The sequence below is a fragment of the Bos indicus genome, chromosome 9 (genome assembly GCF_029378745.1).
Source record: "Bos indicus isolate NIAB-ARS_2022 breed Sahiwal x Tharparkar chromosome 9, NIAB-ARS_B.indTharparkar_mat_pri_1.0, whole genome shotgun sequence".
Lineage (NCBI taxonomy): Eukaryota > Metazoa > Chordata > Mammalia > Artiodactyla > Bovidae > Bos > Bos indicus.
This window is the reverse complement of record NC_091768.1, coordinates 14,087,774-14,101,605: the sequence shown is the minus strand read 5'-3', so window position 1 is coordinate 14,101,605 and position 13,832 is coordinate 14,087,774. Positions and strand designations below refer to the sequence as shown.

The 13,832-nt window shown below is 36.8% G+C and overlaps 1 pseudogene; it reads right to left on the bottom strand.

Annotated features, from left to right (window-relative positions):
* Positions 1-7,380, bottom strand: part of LOC109563463 (SREBP regulating gene protein pseudogene) — an 82,378-nt pseudogene extending 74,998 nt beyond the window's left edge.
* Between the last annotated feature and the right edge of the window lie 6,452 nt (positions 7,381-13,832).

Sequence of the window (13,832 nt, the reverse complement as noted above, 5' to 3'; positions counted from 1 at the left end):
TCTGAGGAGACAAAGACCCGCCATAAGAAGAAGCTCTGTGAACAGAGCAAGAAAAACATAAAAGTACAGGATATGTTTGGAGAAGTAGAAGAGAGTAAGCTGAAAACTGCATTGAGTTTTTCTCTTGGGCTGCTTGCTGACTCTGGAGGCAGCTAGACTCTGAGAATCAAGGCTTAGTTGGCCCCTGAGAGGAGGTTATTGTGAGGCATAGGAAAACTAACACATATTTGTGAGTCATGGAGATGGATGCAACCAAACTAGAGGTCTCAAGCACACAGCCAGTATATACTGTTAGATATGAAGTGAATTTTGAAGCTGCACATAGTAGGAAGTCAAAAGTCAAAACTGAATATGTGTAAAACAGAGGGGGAGTTTTCTCAAACCTCTTGGTGTTAAGAAAACAAAGATCAAGTAAGATTTCCCCTGAAGATTTGTAGTAGTATACCTTAGAAGAACAGATAAACAAGAGGTAGATCAAGGCTTTATAGTATTTCATTCCAGGTAAAATTTGGTTTAGTTACAATTTCCCATTCAATGTGCCTAACAGAGGAAATTGTATCCTCTTTATTGGACATAATATTACCTGATTTTAATAAGGAATTCTCTACATGCATATCTTGCTTTTTTTGAGCTTCATTTTTCTGTGCTTCACAGATTTTTATTTATTTATTTTTTAACAAATTAGTTTGTGGCAACCCCATGTCAAGCAAGTCTATGGTCACCATTTTCCCAACAGCATTTGATTAATTCAAATCTCTGTGTCACATTTTGGCTATTTTCACAATATTTCAGATTTTTCATTATTATTGTATTTATAGTATAAAGCAGAAGGGGAGTTCTGTTTTGTTTTTTTGGAGATCTGTGATCAGTTATCTTTTACATCACTATTGTAGTTGCTTTGGGACACAAGGAAACATCCCCATATAAGACAGCAAATTTAACTGACCAGTTCAATTCAGTCTCTCAGTCATGTACAACTCTGTGACCCCATGGACTGCAGGACGCCAGGCTTCCCTTTCCATCACCAACACCCAGAGCTTGCTAAGATTCATGCCCATCTAGTCGGTGATACCATCCAACCATCTCATGCTCTGTCATCCCCTTCTCCTCCTGTCTTCAATCTTTCCAAGCATCAGGATCTTTTCTAATCAGTCAGTTCTTCACATCAGGTGGCCAAATTGGAGTTTCAGCTTTAGCATCTGTCCTTCCAATGAGTATTCAGGATTAATTTCCTTTAGGATGGACTGGTTAGATCTCCTTGCTGTCCAAGGGACTCTTAAGAGTCTTCTCCAACACCACAGTTCAAAAGTATTAATTCTTCAGTGCTCAGCTTTCATTATTGTCCAAATCTCACATCCATACATGACTACTGGAAAAACCATAACTTTGACTACTTTGTTGGCAAAGTAATGTTTCTGTTTTTTAATATGCTGTTTAGGTTGGTCATGGCTTTTCTTCCAAGGAGAAAGCATCTTTTAATTTCATGGCTGCAATCACCATTTGCAGTAATTTTAGAGCCCCCCAAAATAAACTCTGTCACTGTTTCCATTGTTTCCTCATCTATTTGCCATGAAGTGATGGAACTGGATGTTACGATATTAGTTGTTTTTTTTTTTAATTTTGTTTATTTGGTGTGCCAGATCTTAGTTGTGGCATGTGGAATCTAGTTCCCTGACTGGGGATCAAACCTGGGTCCCCTGCATTGGGAGCATGCAGTCTTAGCCACTGGACCACCAGGGAAGTCCCGATATTAGTTTTTTTAATGTTGAATTTCAAGCCAACTTTTTCACTCTCCTCTTTCACTTTCATCCAGAGGATCTTTAGTTCTTCTCCACTTTCTGCTATAAAGGTGGTGTCATCTGCACTTTGAGGTTATTTATATTTCTCCCAGCAATCTTGATTCCAGCCTGTGCTTCATCCAGGCCAATATTTCACATGATGTACTCTGCATATAGGTAAGCAGGGTGACAATATACAGCCTTGACATACTCCTTGCCTTATTTGGAACCAGTCCATTTTTCCATGTCCAGTTCTAACTGTTTCTTCTTGACCTGCATCAGGTTTCTCAGGAGGCAGGGAAAGTGGTGTAGTCTTCCCATTTCTTGCAGAATTTCACACAGTTTATTGTGATCCACAGAGTCAAAGGCTTTGGCATAGTCAATAAAGCAGAAGTAGAAGTTTCTTGCTTTTTCTATGATCCAACAGATGTTGACAATTTGATCTCTGGTTCCTCTGTCTTTTCTAATCCCGCTTGAATATCTGGAAGTTCTCAGTTCACGTACTGTTGAAGCCTTGTTTGGAGGATTTTGAGGATTACTTTGCTAGCATGTGAGATGAGTGCAATTGTGTATTATATGAACAATCTTTGGCATTACCTCTCTTTGGGATTGAAATGAGAAATGATCTTTTCCCATCCTGTGGCCACTGCTCAGATTTCCAAATTTGCTGCCATACTGAGTGCAGTACTTTCACAGCATCGTCTTTTAGGATTTGAAATAGTTCAGCTGAAATTTCATCACCTCCCTGAGCTTTGTTCGTAGTGATGCTTCCTAAGGCCCACTTGACTTCACACTCCAGGATTTCTGGCTCTAGGTGAGTGATCACATCATCATGGTTATCTGGGTCATGAAGATCTTTTTTGTATAGTTCTTCTGTGTATTCTTGCCACCTCTTAATCTCTTCTGCTTCTCTTAGGTCCATAAGGTTCTGTCCTTTATTGTGCCCATCTTTGCATGAAATGTTCGTGTGGTATCTCTAATTTTCTTGAAGTGATCTCTAGTTTTTCTCATTCTACTGTTTTCCTCTATTTCTTTGCACTGATCACTGAGGAAGGCTTTCTTATCTCTCCTTGTTATTCTTGGGAACTCTGCATTCAGATGGGTATATCTTTCTGTTTCTCCTTTGCCTTTAGCTTCTCTTGTCTTCTCAGCTATTTGTAAGACCTCTTCAGTTTAACTGATAAATATTATCTATGTTCTGACTGTTCCACTGACCAAAAGTTCCTCTCTCTCTTCCTCTTCTTTGGCTATTCCCTGAGAAATATTGAAATTATACTAATTAATAACCCTACAATGGCCTCTAAGTGTTCAATGGATTTTATGTCTCTTTCTTTAAATCACAAGTTAAAAATAATCAATCTTAGTGAGAAAGACATATAGAAAACCTGGATAGGCTGCAAGTTAGGCCTCTTGCATCACACAATTAGCCATATTGTAAGTGCAAAAATAAAAAAAAAAGAATGTTTTTGAAGAAAATTAAAGTTACTACTCCACAGGAATGATAAGCAAAACAGGCTTGTTGCTTACCTGGAGAAAGTCTCAGTGATCTGGACAGAAGATCAAATCAGCTACAACATTCCCATAAACAAAGCTGAATCCAGAGCAAGTTCCTAACTCTCTTCAATTCTATGAAGCCTGAGAGAGATGAGGAAGCTACAAGGGAAATTTTGAAGCTAACAGGCATTAGTCCATAAAATTTAATGGAAAAAGCCAACCCTATAATGTAAAGTATAAAAACAAGCAGTAAGTGCTGGTGTAAAACTGGAAAATGATATACAGAATATTTAGCTAAGATAATAAATGAAGGTGTATACACTAAGCAATAGAGTTTTTTAATTGTTTATTTATTTTTAATGAAACAAAGATGAATATTTTTAATAATAAAAGGTACAATTCACAAAGAAGATAGACATCAAAAACCATTTGACACCTAACAACAAAGAAACATAGATATATGAAGCAAAAATCAGAAGAAATATAAGGGAAAATAAAAAACATATAATCATTGACATATTAACATTTCTCTGAGAATATTTTATCAAGCACAGAAAATATAAGAATAGGAGCATCTTGAATGATGTCAGTAGTTATTTAAATATAAAAGATTTCTATTTACATTAATTTATACTAACCTTATGTCTTACACACATATATTTAAAGTTTTGTGTCTCATAAATAGATGTCCATAGGACATTTAGAAAAACTGGCAGAAAAGTGTACATTGCTAAAGTTCAAAAAGTAGGATTGGTTTTGTGTGTGTGTATGTGTGTGTGTGTGTGTGTGTGTGTGTGATATACACATATATTATTTTTGAAATTATTTTCCATTATAGATTATTACAAAATATTGACCATGGTTCCATGTGCTATAGAGTAAACCTTTGTTACTTGTTGCATATCTACTTTTTTTAAATTAGAAATCAAGCATTCTATTTCTACTAAGTCAAAGAAGTGGGATGAAATTCTTTAGTTAGGCAGAAATTCAAAAGTTTTCTAAAATATATATATTATACATATTATTTATATATATGCATATGAGAGCTTTTCTACTATGCTTGATAAAGGCTTAAGAAAGAATTATCTAAACAAAAAGAAGAAGAAGAGATGGAAAAATTGTAAAACATAAACTAAATGAAATGAGAGCACTAAAAATGAAATAGAAAAAGTGAAGCAAACTAGAAAAAAGTAAAAGATCCTCATATAGCCCAGTTGTTTTCAAATATGGCTGCTTATTAGAAACATATCTGGCACTCTGGCAAATAAAAAGCTACACCTGGGCATTTGTATTTTTCAAAAAATTCCAAGATAATTCTGATATGAATCTTGATTTTTAAAAGTGATTACAATGTTTTCTATTAAATGGTAGTTTTGGTGATATAGAATTCTATTAATTTTCTGCTGACCAATCATGATACAATGGTATTAAGTAATAGTTACATAATCACAATAATGAAAGATGTTTATCATTTTTCACAATCAAGAGCCAGACAAAAAATAAAAAATAATTATAAGTGCAAGCCATAATGGGAACATGATTAACTAGTATTATAAAATAATTGCATAGATTTTGAGGCTTCCCTGGTAGCTCAGATGGTAAAGTGTCTGCCTACAATGCAGGAGACCTGGGTTTGATCCATGGATTGGGAAGATCCCCTGGAGAAGGAAATAGAAACCCATTCCAGTATTCTTGCCTGGAAAATCCCATGGACCAAGGAGCCTCGTAGGCTACAGTCCATGGGGTCGCAAAAAGTCGGACATGACTGAGCAACTTCACTTTGGGGGTCAAGCAGAGTGATATAGTAAGTGGAAGTGCATACATGCACAGGCTTTCATCTGCTCAGCCAGTCTATGTTCATTTAATCCATTTACATTTAAAGTAATTATGAATATGTATGATTCTATTATTATTTTCTTAATTGTTTTGGGTTTATTTTCTCTAGGTAAGTGTTTTCCTTCTGTTTCTTACCTAAAGTTCATTTAGCATTTGTTGTAAAGCTGGTTTGGTAGTCCTGAATTATCTTAACTTTTGCTTGTCTGGAAATTTGATTTCTCTATCAAATCTGAAAGAGAGTCTTGCTGGGTAGAGTATTTTTGGTTGTAGTTTCTTCCTTTTCATCACTTTAAATATATCATGTCACTCCCTTGTGGCTTGTAAAGCTTCTGTTGAGAAATCAGCTCGTAGGCTGATGGGAGTTATCTTGTCTGTTATTTGTCATTTTTCCCTTGTTGCCTTTAATATTTTACTTCTGTCTTTAATTTTGTCAGAAATTTGGTATATTTCTCCTTTGTTGACTATTTCCTTTCTCATGTTAGGGAAGTTTTCAGCTGTTATCTCTTCAAATGTTTTCTCAGGTCCTTTCTATCTGCTCCTTTTGCTGCTAAGTCACTTTAGTCGTGTCCGACTCTGTGCGACCCCATAGACGGCAGCCCGCCAGGCTCCCCGTCCCTGGGATTCTCCAGGCAAGAACACTGGAGTGGGTTGCCATTTCCTTCTCCAGTGCATGAAAGTGAAAAGTGAAAGTGAAGTCGCTCAGTTGTGTCTGACTCTTTGCGACCCCATGGACTGCAGCCTACCAGGCTCCTCCGTCTGCCGGGGTCCAGCCCCAGCTGATCCAGGGTATTCGAAGGAGAGACGGCCTAGGCAAAGATCAGGAAACAATTGCTTAATTAAATGTTAATTAAGGATATAAAGAGTAATAGAAGGAGGATAGCTCAGTGAGGAAATTCAGTGGAGAAAAGAGGCTGAATAATTCAGCCAGAAGGTAAGAGAAAGAACGACATGGTGAGACCAAGTTTCGGTGAACAAGGCCCACACTTTATTTTCCAAAGTAGTTTTTATACCTTAAGTTATGCATAGAGGATAATGGGGGAAGGGGTAGAGTCATGCAGCAAGCCAGGCTTTCTTCCTGCAAACTTATCATATGCAAAAGCTTAGGTGATTTGCATCATCTCCTGGCCCAGAGGCCTGTTAACATTTTAAGACCCTTTCTTCAGAAAACTTATTTTTCTCTAAAGGTGATAAGTCAAGCGCCACCCTCCAAAAGCATTAGATAAAGTTGCATTCCTACAGAGCAAATGTGTGGTGGGCTATAACAAGAAAAAGAATTAACTCAAGGGTCCCAGGTTACAAACATTAAAGCTACTACTTACACCAATTATATTAATCAGTACACTGCCAGGGACACAGCAGGTAAGGGATATGGAAACTTAGCAGCAAACATTGGCCCAACAAGTGAAAATCCCTTCACCAATACAATTTCTAATCAATCTTTTAACTGCTCAAAAGAATCTGTGTTTAGACAGTTTAGAACATCTCCTGCCTCTCACAGTTGGGAGGCTCTGAACAATCACATGTGGCTGGAAAAACCTATTCAGGCAGGCTAGAGGATTTCCAAAGGAGTTTGTAAGTTGAAACACTGTCACACCCAGGAATTATTAACTGGAGCTGTAAGCTAACTCTTTTTCAGAGAGAGGTAGTGGGGGACAGCCCCCCGTAAAGTCAGAGGTGTAGGTGAAAGCACAAAGCAGAAAGTAGGCAGACTCTGGTTTTGGGGGTAGATGCTCGAGAATTTCCAGGGGGACTCCTGAAGCTCGATCCCGCCTTTGCGTATGCCAAGCCTCCTTCCTCATGACCTTTGTCATGGGCGGAGTTCCTCACGCTGGCTCCCGGCAGTGATAGAATTCCAGTTGAGCTATTCCAGATCCTGAAAGATGATGCTGTGGAAAGTGCTGCACTCAATATGCAATATGCAATATGCACTCAATATGCAATATGCCGGCTCCCGGCATCCGTCCATGGGATTTTCCAGGCAAGAGTACTGGAGTGGGGTGCCATTGCCTTCTCCATCTGCTCCTTTTGGGCCCCCGATAATATGAATGTTGGTGTGTTTAATGTTTCCCCAGATGTCTCTTAGGCTGTCTTCATTTTTTTTCACTCTTTTTTCTATGTTCTGTTCTGTGACAGTGATTTCCACCATCCTGTCCACCAGGTCATTTTTCTGTTCTTCTGCCTCAATTATTCTGCTGATTTCTTCTAGTGTGTTGTTCATCTCCGCTTGTTTGTTCTTTAGTTCTTCTAGGTCTCTGGTAAACATCTCTTGCATCTTTTCAAACTTTGCCTACATTCTTTTTCCAAGATCCTGAGTCATCTTCACTATCGTTATTCTAAATTCTTTTTCTGGAAGGTTCCCTGTCTCTATTCATCTGGGGCATAATTTTCTGCTTTTTCACCCAGGTGAACTCTCTGTAATGTGGTTTTTGTTTTAGTTGCTATGGGACTGTGGTTCTTGCTTATTCTCTCTGAGGCTTGTGTAAGCCTCCTGATGGGAGGGACTGTTGGTGTGAAAAACTGGGTCTTACACTGTTGAGCAGGGCCTTGCCCAGTAAAGCTTTAATCCGATTATCTGCTGCTGGGTGGGGTTGCACTCTCCCTGGTAGCTTTTTGGCCTAAGGCAACCCAGCCCTTGGGTCTATGGGCTCTCTGGTTGAGGTAATGGTGAAGTCCAAAAGGGTTTATGCCAAGGGATACATTCCCAGACTGGTGCCCCCATCCCTGTGGTGAGTCTTTGCTGACCCATCTTCCATAGAAGACCCTCCAACCCTAGCAGTTTTGGTTCAGTTTCCTGTGGAGTTGCTACTCCTTTCCTCTGAGTTTTTGTGCATGCAAGGCTTTGTTTATCCCTTCCAAGACTGGGGTCTCTGTTTCCTCCAGTCCTATGGAAGTCTTTTAATCAAATCCCACTGGCCTTCAAGGTCAAATTCCCTGGGGATTCCTAGTCTCTTTGTTGGATCCCCAGACTGGGAAGCCTGACATGGGGTTCAGAACCTTCACAACAGTGGGAGAACATTGTTGGTATTATTGTTCACCAGTTTGTGGGTCACTCACCCAAAATTTGATTTTATCGTGATTGTGCCCCTCCTACCATCCTGCTGTGGCTTCTCCTTTGTCTTAGGACATGGGGCATACTTTTATGGTAGGTTCCAGTATCCTCCTGTCAATGGTTGTTCAACAGCTAATTGAGATTTTGGTGCTCTCACAGGAGGAGATGGGTGCACGTACTTCTACTCTGCCATCGTGAACCGGCAGCCTAAGCAACAGGTTTTTAATGTAAATACAACAGGCTTACATTGAAATATGATGCCTTCTAGGACTTTCACAACTAGGGAGAAGTCAACTCCTGATTTCAAAGCTTCAAGAGACAGGCTAACGCTTTTCTTAGGGACTAATGCAGCTAGTGAGTTTAGTTTGAAGCCAGTGCTCACTTAGCATTCTGAAAATCCTAGGATCCTTAGGAAATATGCTAAATCTACATTTTTTTATGCTCTAAAAATGGAACAACAAAACCGGGACAACAGCACATCAGTTAAAACATGGCTTACTGAATGTTTTGAACCCAGTGTTGAATCTACTTCTTGGAAAAAAAAATTTATTTTAAAATATCCCTGCTTATTGACAAGTCATTCAAGAGAGCTGATGGAGATGTACAATGAGATTATTGTTGTTTTTATGTCTGCTAACATAGCATCTATTCTTCAGCCCATTGACCAAGAAGTTATTTTGACTTTCAAATCCTGTCATTTAAAACTTACATTTCATAGGGCTAAAACTGGCACAGATAGTAATTCCTCTGATGAATCTGGGCAAAGTCAATTGAAAACCTTCTATAAATGATTCACCATTCTAGATGCCATAAAGAACATTTGTGATTCATAGAAAGAGGTTAAATATGAACATTTGAAGAAGTTTGGAAGAAGTTGATTTCAACTTTCATGGATAACTTTGAGAAGTTCATGAATTCAGTGAAGAAAATACCTTCTGATATAAAGGAATTAGCTGGATGAATTAGCCAGAATCAAAAATGGAGCCTGAAGATGTTACTGGGTTGCTGCTGTCTTATGACAAAACTTCAGGAGATGAGGCCTTATTTCTTGCAGATGAGGAAAAAAAGTGGTTTCTTAAGATGAAATCACAGTGAAGATATTGTGAAGATTTTTGAAATGACAACAAAGGATTTAGAATATTGCATAAATTTACTTAATAAAGCAGCAGCTGGGTTTGAGAGGTTTGACTCAAATTTTGAAAGAAATTATACTCTGGGTAAAATGCTATCAGAGCATTGTATGCTACAGAGAAACCATTCATGAAAGGAAGAATTAATCAATGTGTGAATTTATTTCTGTCTTATTAAAAAAAAAAGTTGCCACCCCAAACTTTGGCAACCACCACCCTGGCCAGTCATCATTCATCTATACTCAGGATAGATTCTCCACCAGCAAAAATGTTATGACTCCTTCAGGCTCAAAGGATGGTTAGCATTTTTTGACAATAAGCTATCTTTTTAATTAAAATATGTACATTGTGTTTTAGACATAATGTTTATGACACTTAATAGTACAGAATAGTATAAACATAACATTTATATGCAATGGGATACCAAAAAAAAATTATGTAACTCACTTTAATACAATATTCAATTTACTGTGGTGGTCTGGAACAAAATTTCCAGTAACTCAAGGTACACTTGTATCCAATTGAAAATTAATAAATATTCCAAAACACAGGACTATAGGATTGAACATCAAAGAAGAAACAGATGGTAAAACTGATTCATACTCAACCAACACATTGGATTTAGTAGGCAAGAACTTGAAAAAAGCTATAATTAATTTGGTTCTAAAAATTAGAGAAAATAATGGGAAAGATATATGCAAGATGAGTAGATACAGAGATTATTTAAATCTGTGTGAAGAATTAATTAAAAGTTCTAGAACTGGAGGCTAAGATATCTGAAATTAAGAGCACAAGATATGAGTTTAATAGCAGGTTAGATACAACAAAAGAAAAGATTAATGAACTAGAAAATAGTTCAACTACATATTAATGTATCTAAATTGCAACACAGAATTCTGATACGGGAAATGCAGAAGAGACAAATGGTAACAGTGAAAAGGTATAGTGTGTCTATAATTATAATCTCAGAAAGAAGGACAAAAAAGGCAATGTTTTAGTTGAAGTAATATTCTATGGAAACAATGGCAGATTTTTTTAAAAAACTATTATTAGACATCAAGCCATAAAGTCAAGCAGCTCTGCAAACCCTAAGCAAATGAAGTAAAAAGAAAATCACAAGACACATAATAATAAGGCTATAGGAGCCAGAGGGAAAAAAATTAAATTATATAATATATATATATATATACACACACACACACACACACATATCATTATGTAAAACCTAAAAATGACTTCTTAACAGAAACAATAAAATCCAGAGGACAGTGAATTCCAGAGGACAATGAAATTGTTTTTAGTTACTGAAAGAAAATAACTGACACATTGAAGTCTATTCCCAGTAAAATTATCCTTAATTAGCACAAGTTAGAAATGTTTTCAGACAAAGAAAAACTGACAGAATTTGTCTTCACCAGACATGCATTAAAGAAAGTTCTTCAGGTAGAAATAAAATCATTCTAGATGGAAACTAATAAATGTAAAAAAAGGATGAAAAGAAATAAAAGACATAAATGTGTGCTAAACCTGTGTGTTTGTGTGTGTGTGTGTGTTAGTCACTCAGCCACATCCAACTCTTTGTGACCCCATGAATTGTAGGCCACCAGGCTCCTCTGTCCATGGAATTCTCCAGGCAAGAATACTGGAGTGGTAGCCCTTCCCTTCTCCCGGGGATCTTCCCAATCCAGAGATTGAATCTGTGTCTCCCATATTGCAAAGAGATCCTTTACTGAGTCACCAAGAAATAGATTTAATTTAAAAAATAATGTCTAATGTATTTTAAAATATATGGAGATATAAAACATAGGCTAACAATGAAAAAACTAATAGGAGTAAATGGAGTTGAAGTGTTAAAAATTTTAGCATTGTTTTAGAAATAGAAATGTGATCATTTGTTATAGAGCAAAGATGAATGTTGTATAAACTGGTAACAACTATAGGAAAGTAAGCAAAATTAATGCTTCTATTTCTGATTCAACAAAGTTTTGACACATTTAAAGATTGAGATTATATATAATATATTCTTGAACACAGTGGAATTCAGATAAAAATAAAAAAGACAAAAGATAACTAGAAAATTGCCAAATGTTGGAAAATTAAGAAATACTATTATAAATGGCCTATAGACATTTATATAAGAAATCAAAATTGAGCATTTAATTGGAGTTTAATTATAATTAAGTTAGAACATATTGAAAAATGGTAAATGTAGTGAACATAACTCTTAGAAGAAAATGTAATGCTTTGGAGTTGAACTTCAGTCCTCTAAGCATGCATCTCAGGTACCTATACAAAGAATGGAAAACCAAACCCATAGAGAATATAAAAAAATAAATAATAAACATAAGAGCCAAAATCAATATATAGAGAGAGGAAAATCAACAATCAGAGTTGGTTCTTTCAAAAGATTAATAATATTGAAAAATCCTTAACAAGATTGGTCAGGAAAAAGAAAGATAAATCATAAAGACTGTAAAAGGACACATCTCTACATATATTAGTAATACACAGTCATTTAAAAAGGTCAGCAGAATATATTATAAACACCTTAATGCCAACAGAAAAGTTGAGATAAAATAAAACAGATCCATTAAAAATACAAATTATCAAAGGATAAATTATTTTAGTATTTCAGTATCAATTGAAGAAACAGAATGTGTATTTAAATACCTTCCCACAAAAGAAAGTCTTAGATCCAAGTGCTGTCACTGGTGAATACTTCCATGCAATTCTTCATTTAATGAGAAGATCAATCTTGCACAATCTCTATCAGATTACCAAAAAAGATACAAACAATTTCTAACTTTTTTAAGATGCTATCATAAGATTAATACCCAAACTTGAAAAGGATATTGTTAAAAGGACATTCTCAGATCCATTTCTTCTATGAATATAAGCAATAAAATGCAAAACAAAATATTAGCAAATTGAACGCAGTGATATATACAAAGAAAATACTATGACCATGAGCCTAGGAATACAATGATGGATTAACACTCAAAAGTCACCCAATGTCATTCATTACATAAACATTTCTAAAAAGGTACATGATTATCCCAGTATTTACAGAATGAAAATATTTAATAAAATAGAATGCCTATTCATTCTAAAAATAGAAGAGAATTTTCTTAATCCAATGAAGACTTTCTTCAAAGCAATCTATAGCAAACATATTTAATGGTAAAATATTGAAAAATTTCCCCCTGAGTTCAGGAGAAAGAGATAAGAGATGCTCACACCATTTCTAAACATTTCACAAGTGTATACAAAAACACAATCATTTTCACCAATGTGGAATAAAGCAAAGTTGTAGTTTGTATTTCATAATTTTCTTCTACCATTATCCATTAAGTACTATTTTGTTCTCAAGCAGCAAATCAGTTACTGAATTATTACCCAGTAGAACAATACAGTAGATGAAAGAGAAGAGTGAAAAGAGCTGACTTAAAGCTCAACATTAAAAATACTAAGATCATGGCATCCAATCCCATCATTTCATGGCAAACAGATGGGTAAACAATGGAAACAGTGACAGAATTTATTTTCTTGGGCTCCAAAATCACTGGAGATGGTGACTGCAGCCATGAAATTAAAAGATGCTTGCTCCTTGAAAGAAAAGCTATGACCAACCTAGACAGCATATTTAAAAGCAGAGACATTATTTTGCCAACAAAAGTCCGTCTAGTCAAGGCTATGGTTTTTCCTGTAGTCATGTATGGGTGTAAGAATTGGACTACAGAGAAAGCTGAGTGCCAAAGAATTGGTGCTTTTGAACTGTGGTGTTGGAGAAGACTCTTGAGAGTCCCTTGGACTGCAAGGAGATCCAACCAGTCCATCCTAAGGGAGATCAGTCCTGAATATTCTTTCTAAGGACTGATGTTGAATCTGAAACTCCAATATTTTGGCGACTTGATGTGAAGAACTGACTCATTGGAAAAGACCCTAACACTGGGGAAGTTTGAAGGTAGGAAGAGAATGGATGACAAAGGATGAGATGGTTGAATGGCATCACTGACTTGATGGACATGAGTTTGAGCAAGCCCCGGGAGTTTGTGATGGACAGGGAGGCCTGGGGTGCTGCAGTCTATGGGGTTGCAGAGAGTCGGACATGGCTGACTGACAACTGAACTGCTGCGGCTAAGTTGCTTCAGTCGTGTCCGACTCTGTGTGACCCCATAGACAGCAGCCCACCAGGCTCCCTCGTCCCTGGGATTCTCCAGGCAAGAGCACTGGAGTGGGTTGCCATTTCCTTCTCCAATGCATGAAAGTGAAAAGTGAAAGTGAAGTCGCTCAGTTGTGTCCGACTCTCAGTGACCCCATGGACTGTAGCCCACCAGGCTCCTCTGTCCATGGGATTTTCCTGGCAAGAGTACTGGAGTGGGGTGCCATTGCCTTCTCTGGAACTGAACTGAGAACAATACAAATCTTCTGTCCTGATAGGTTTAAAGTGGTCACTCTCCTCTTGTTTTTCATCACTAGAGTTTTCTGTTAATTATTATTATTGGACACTGAAGAACTAAAAACTATTGAAAAGAATACTTTGGG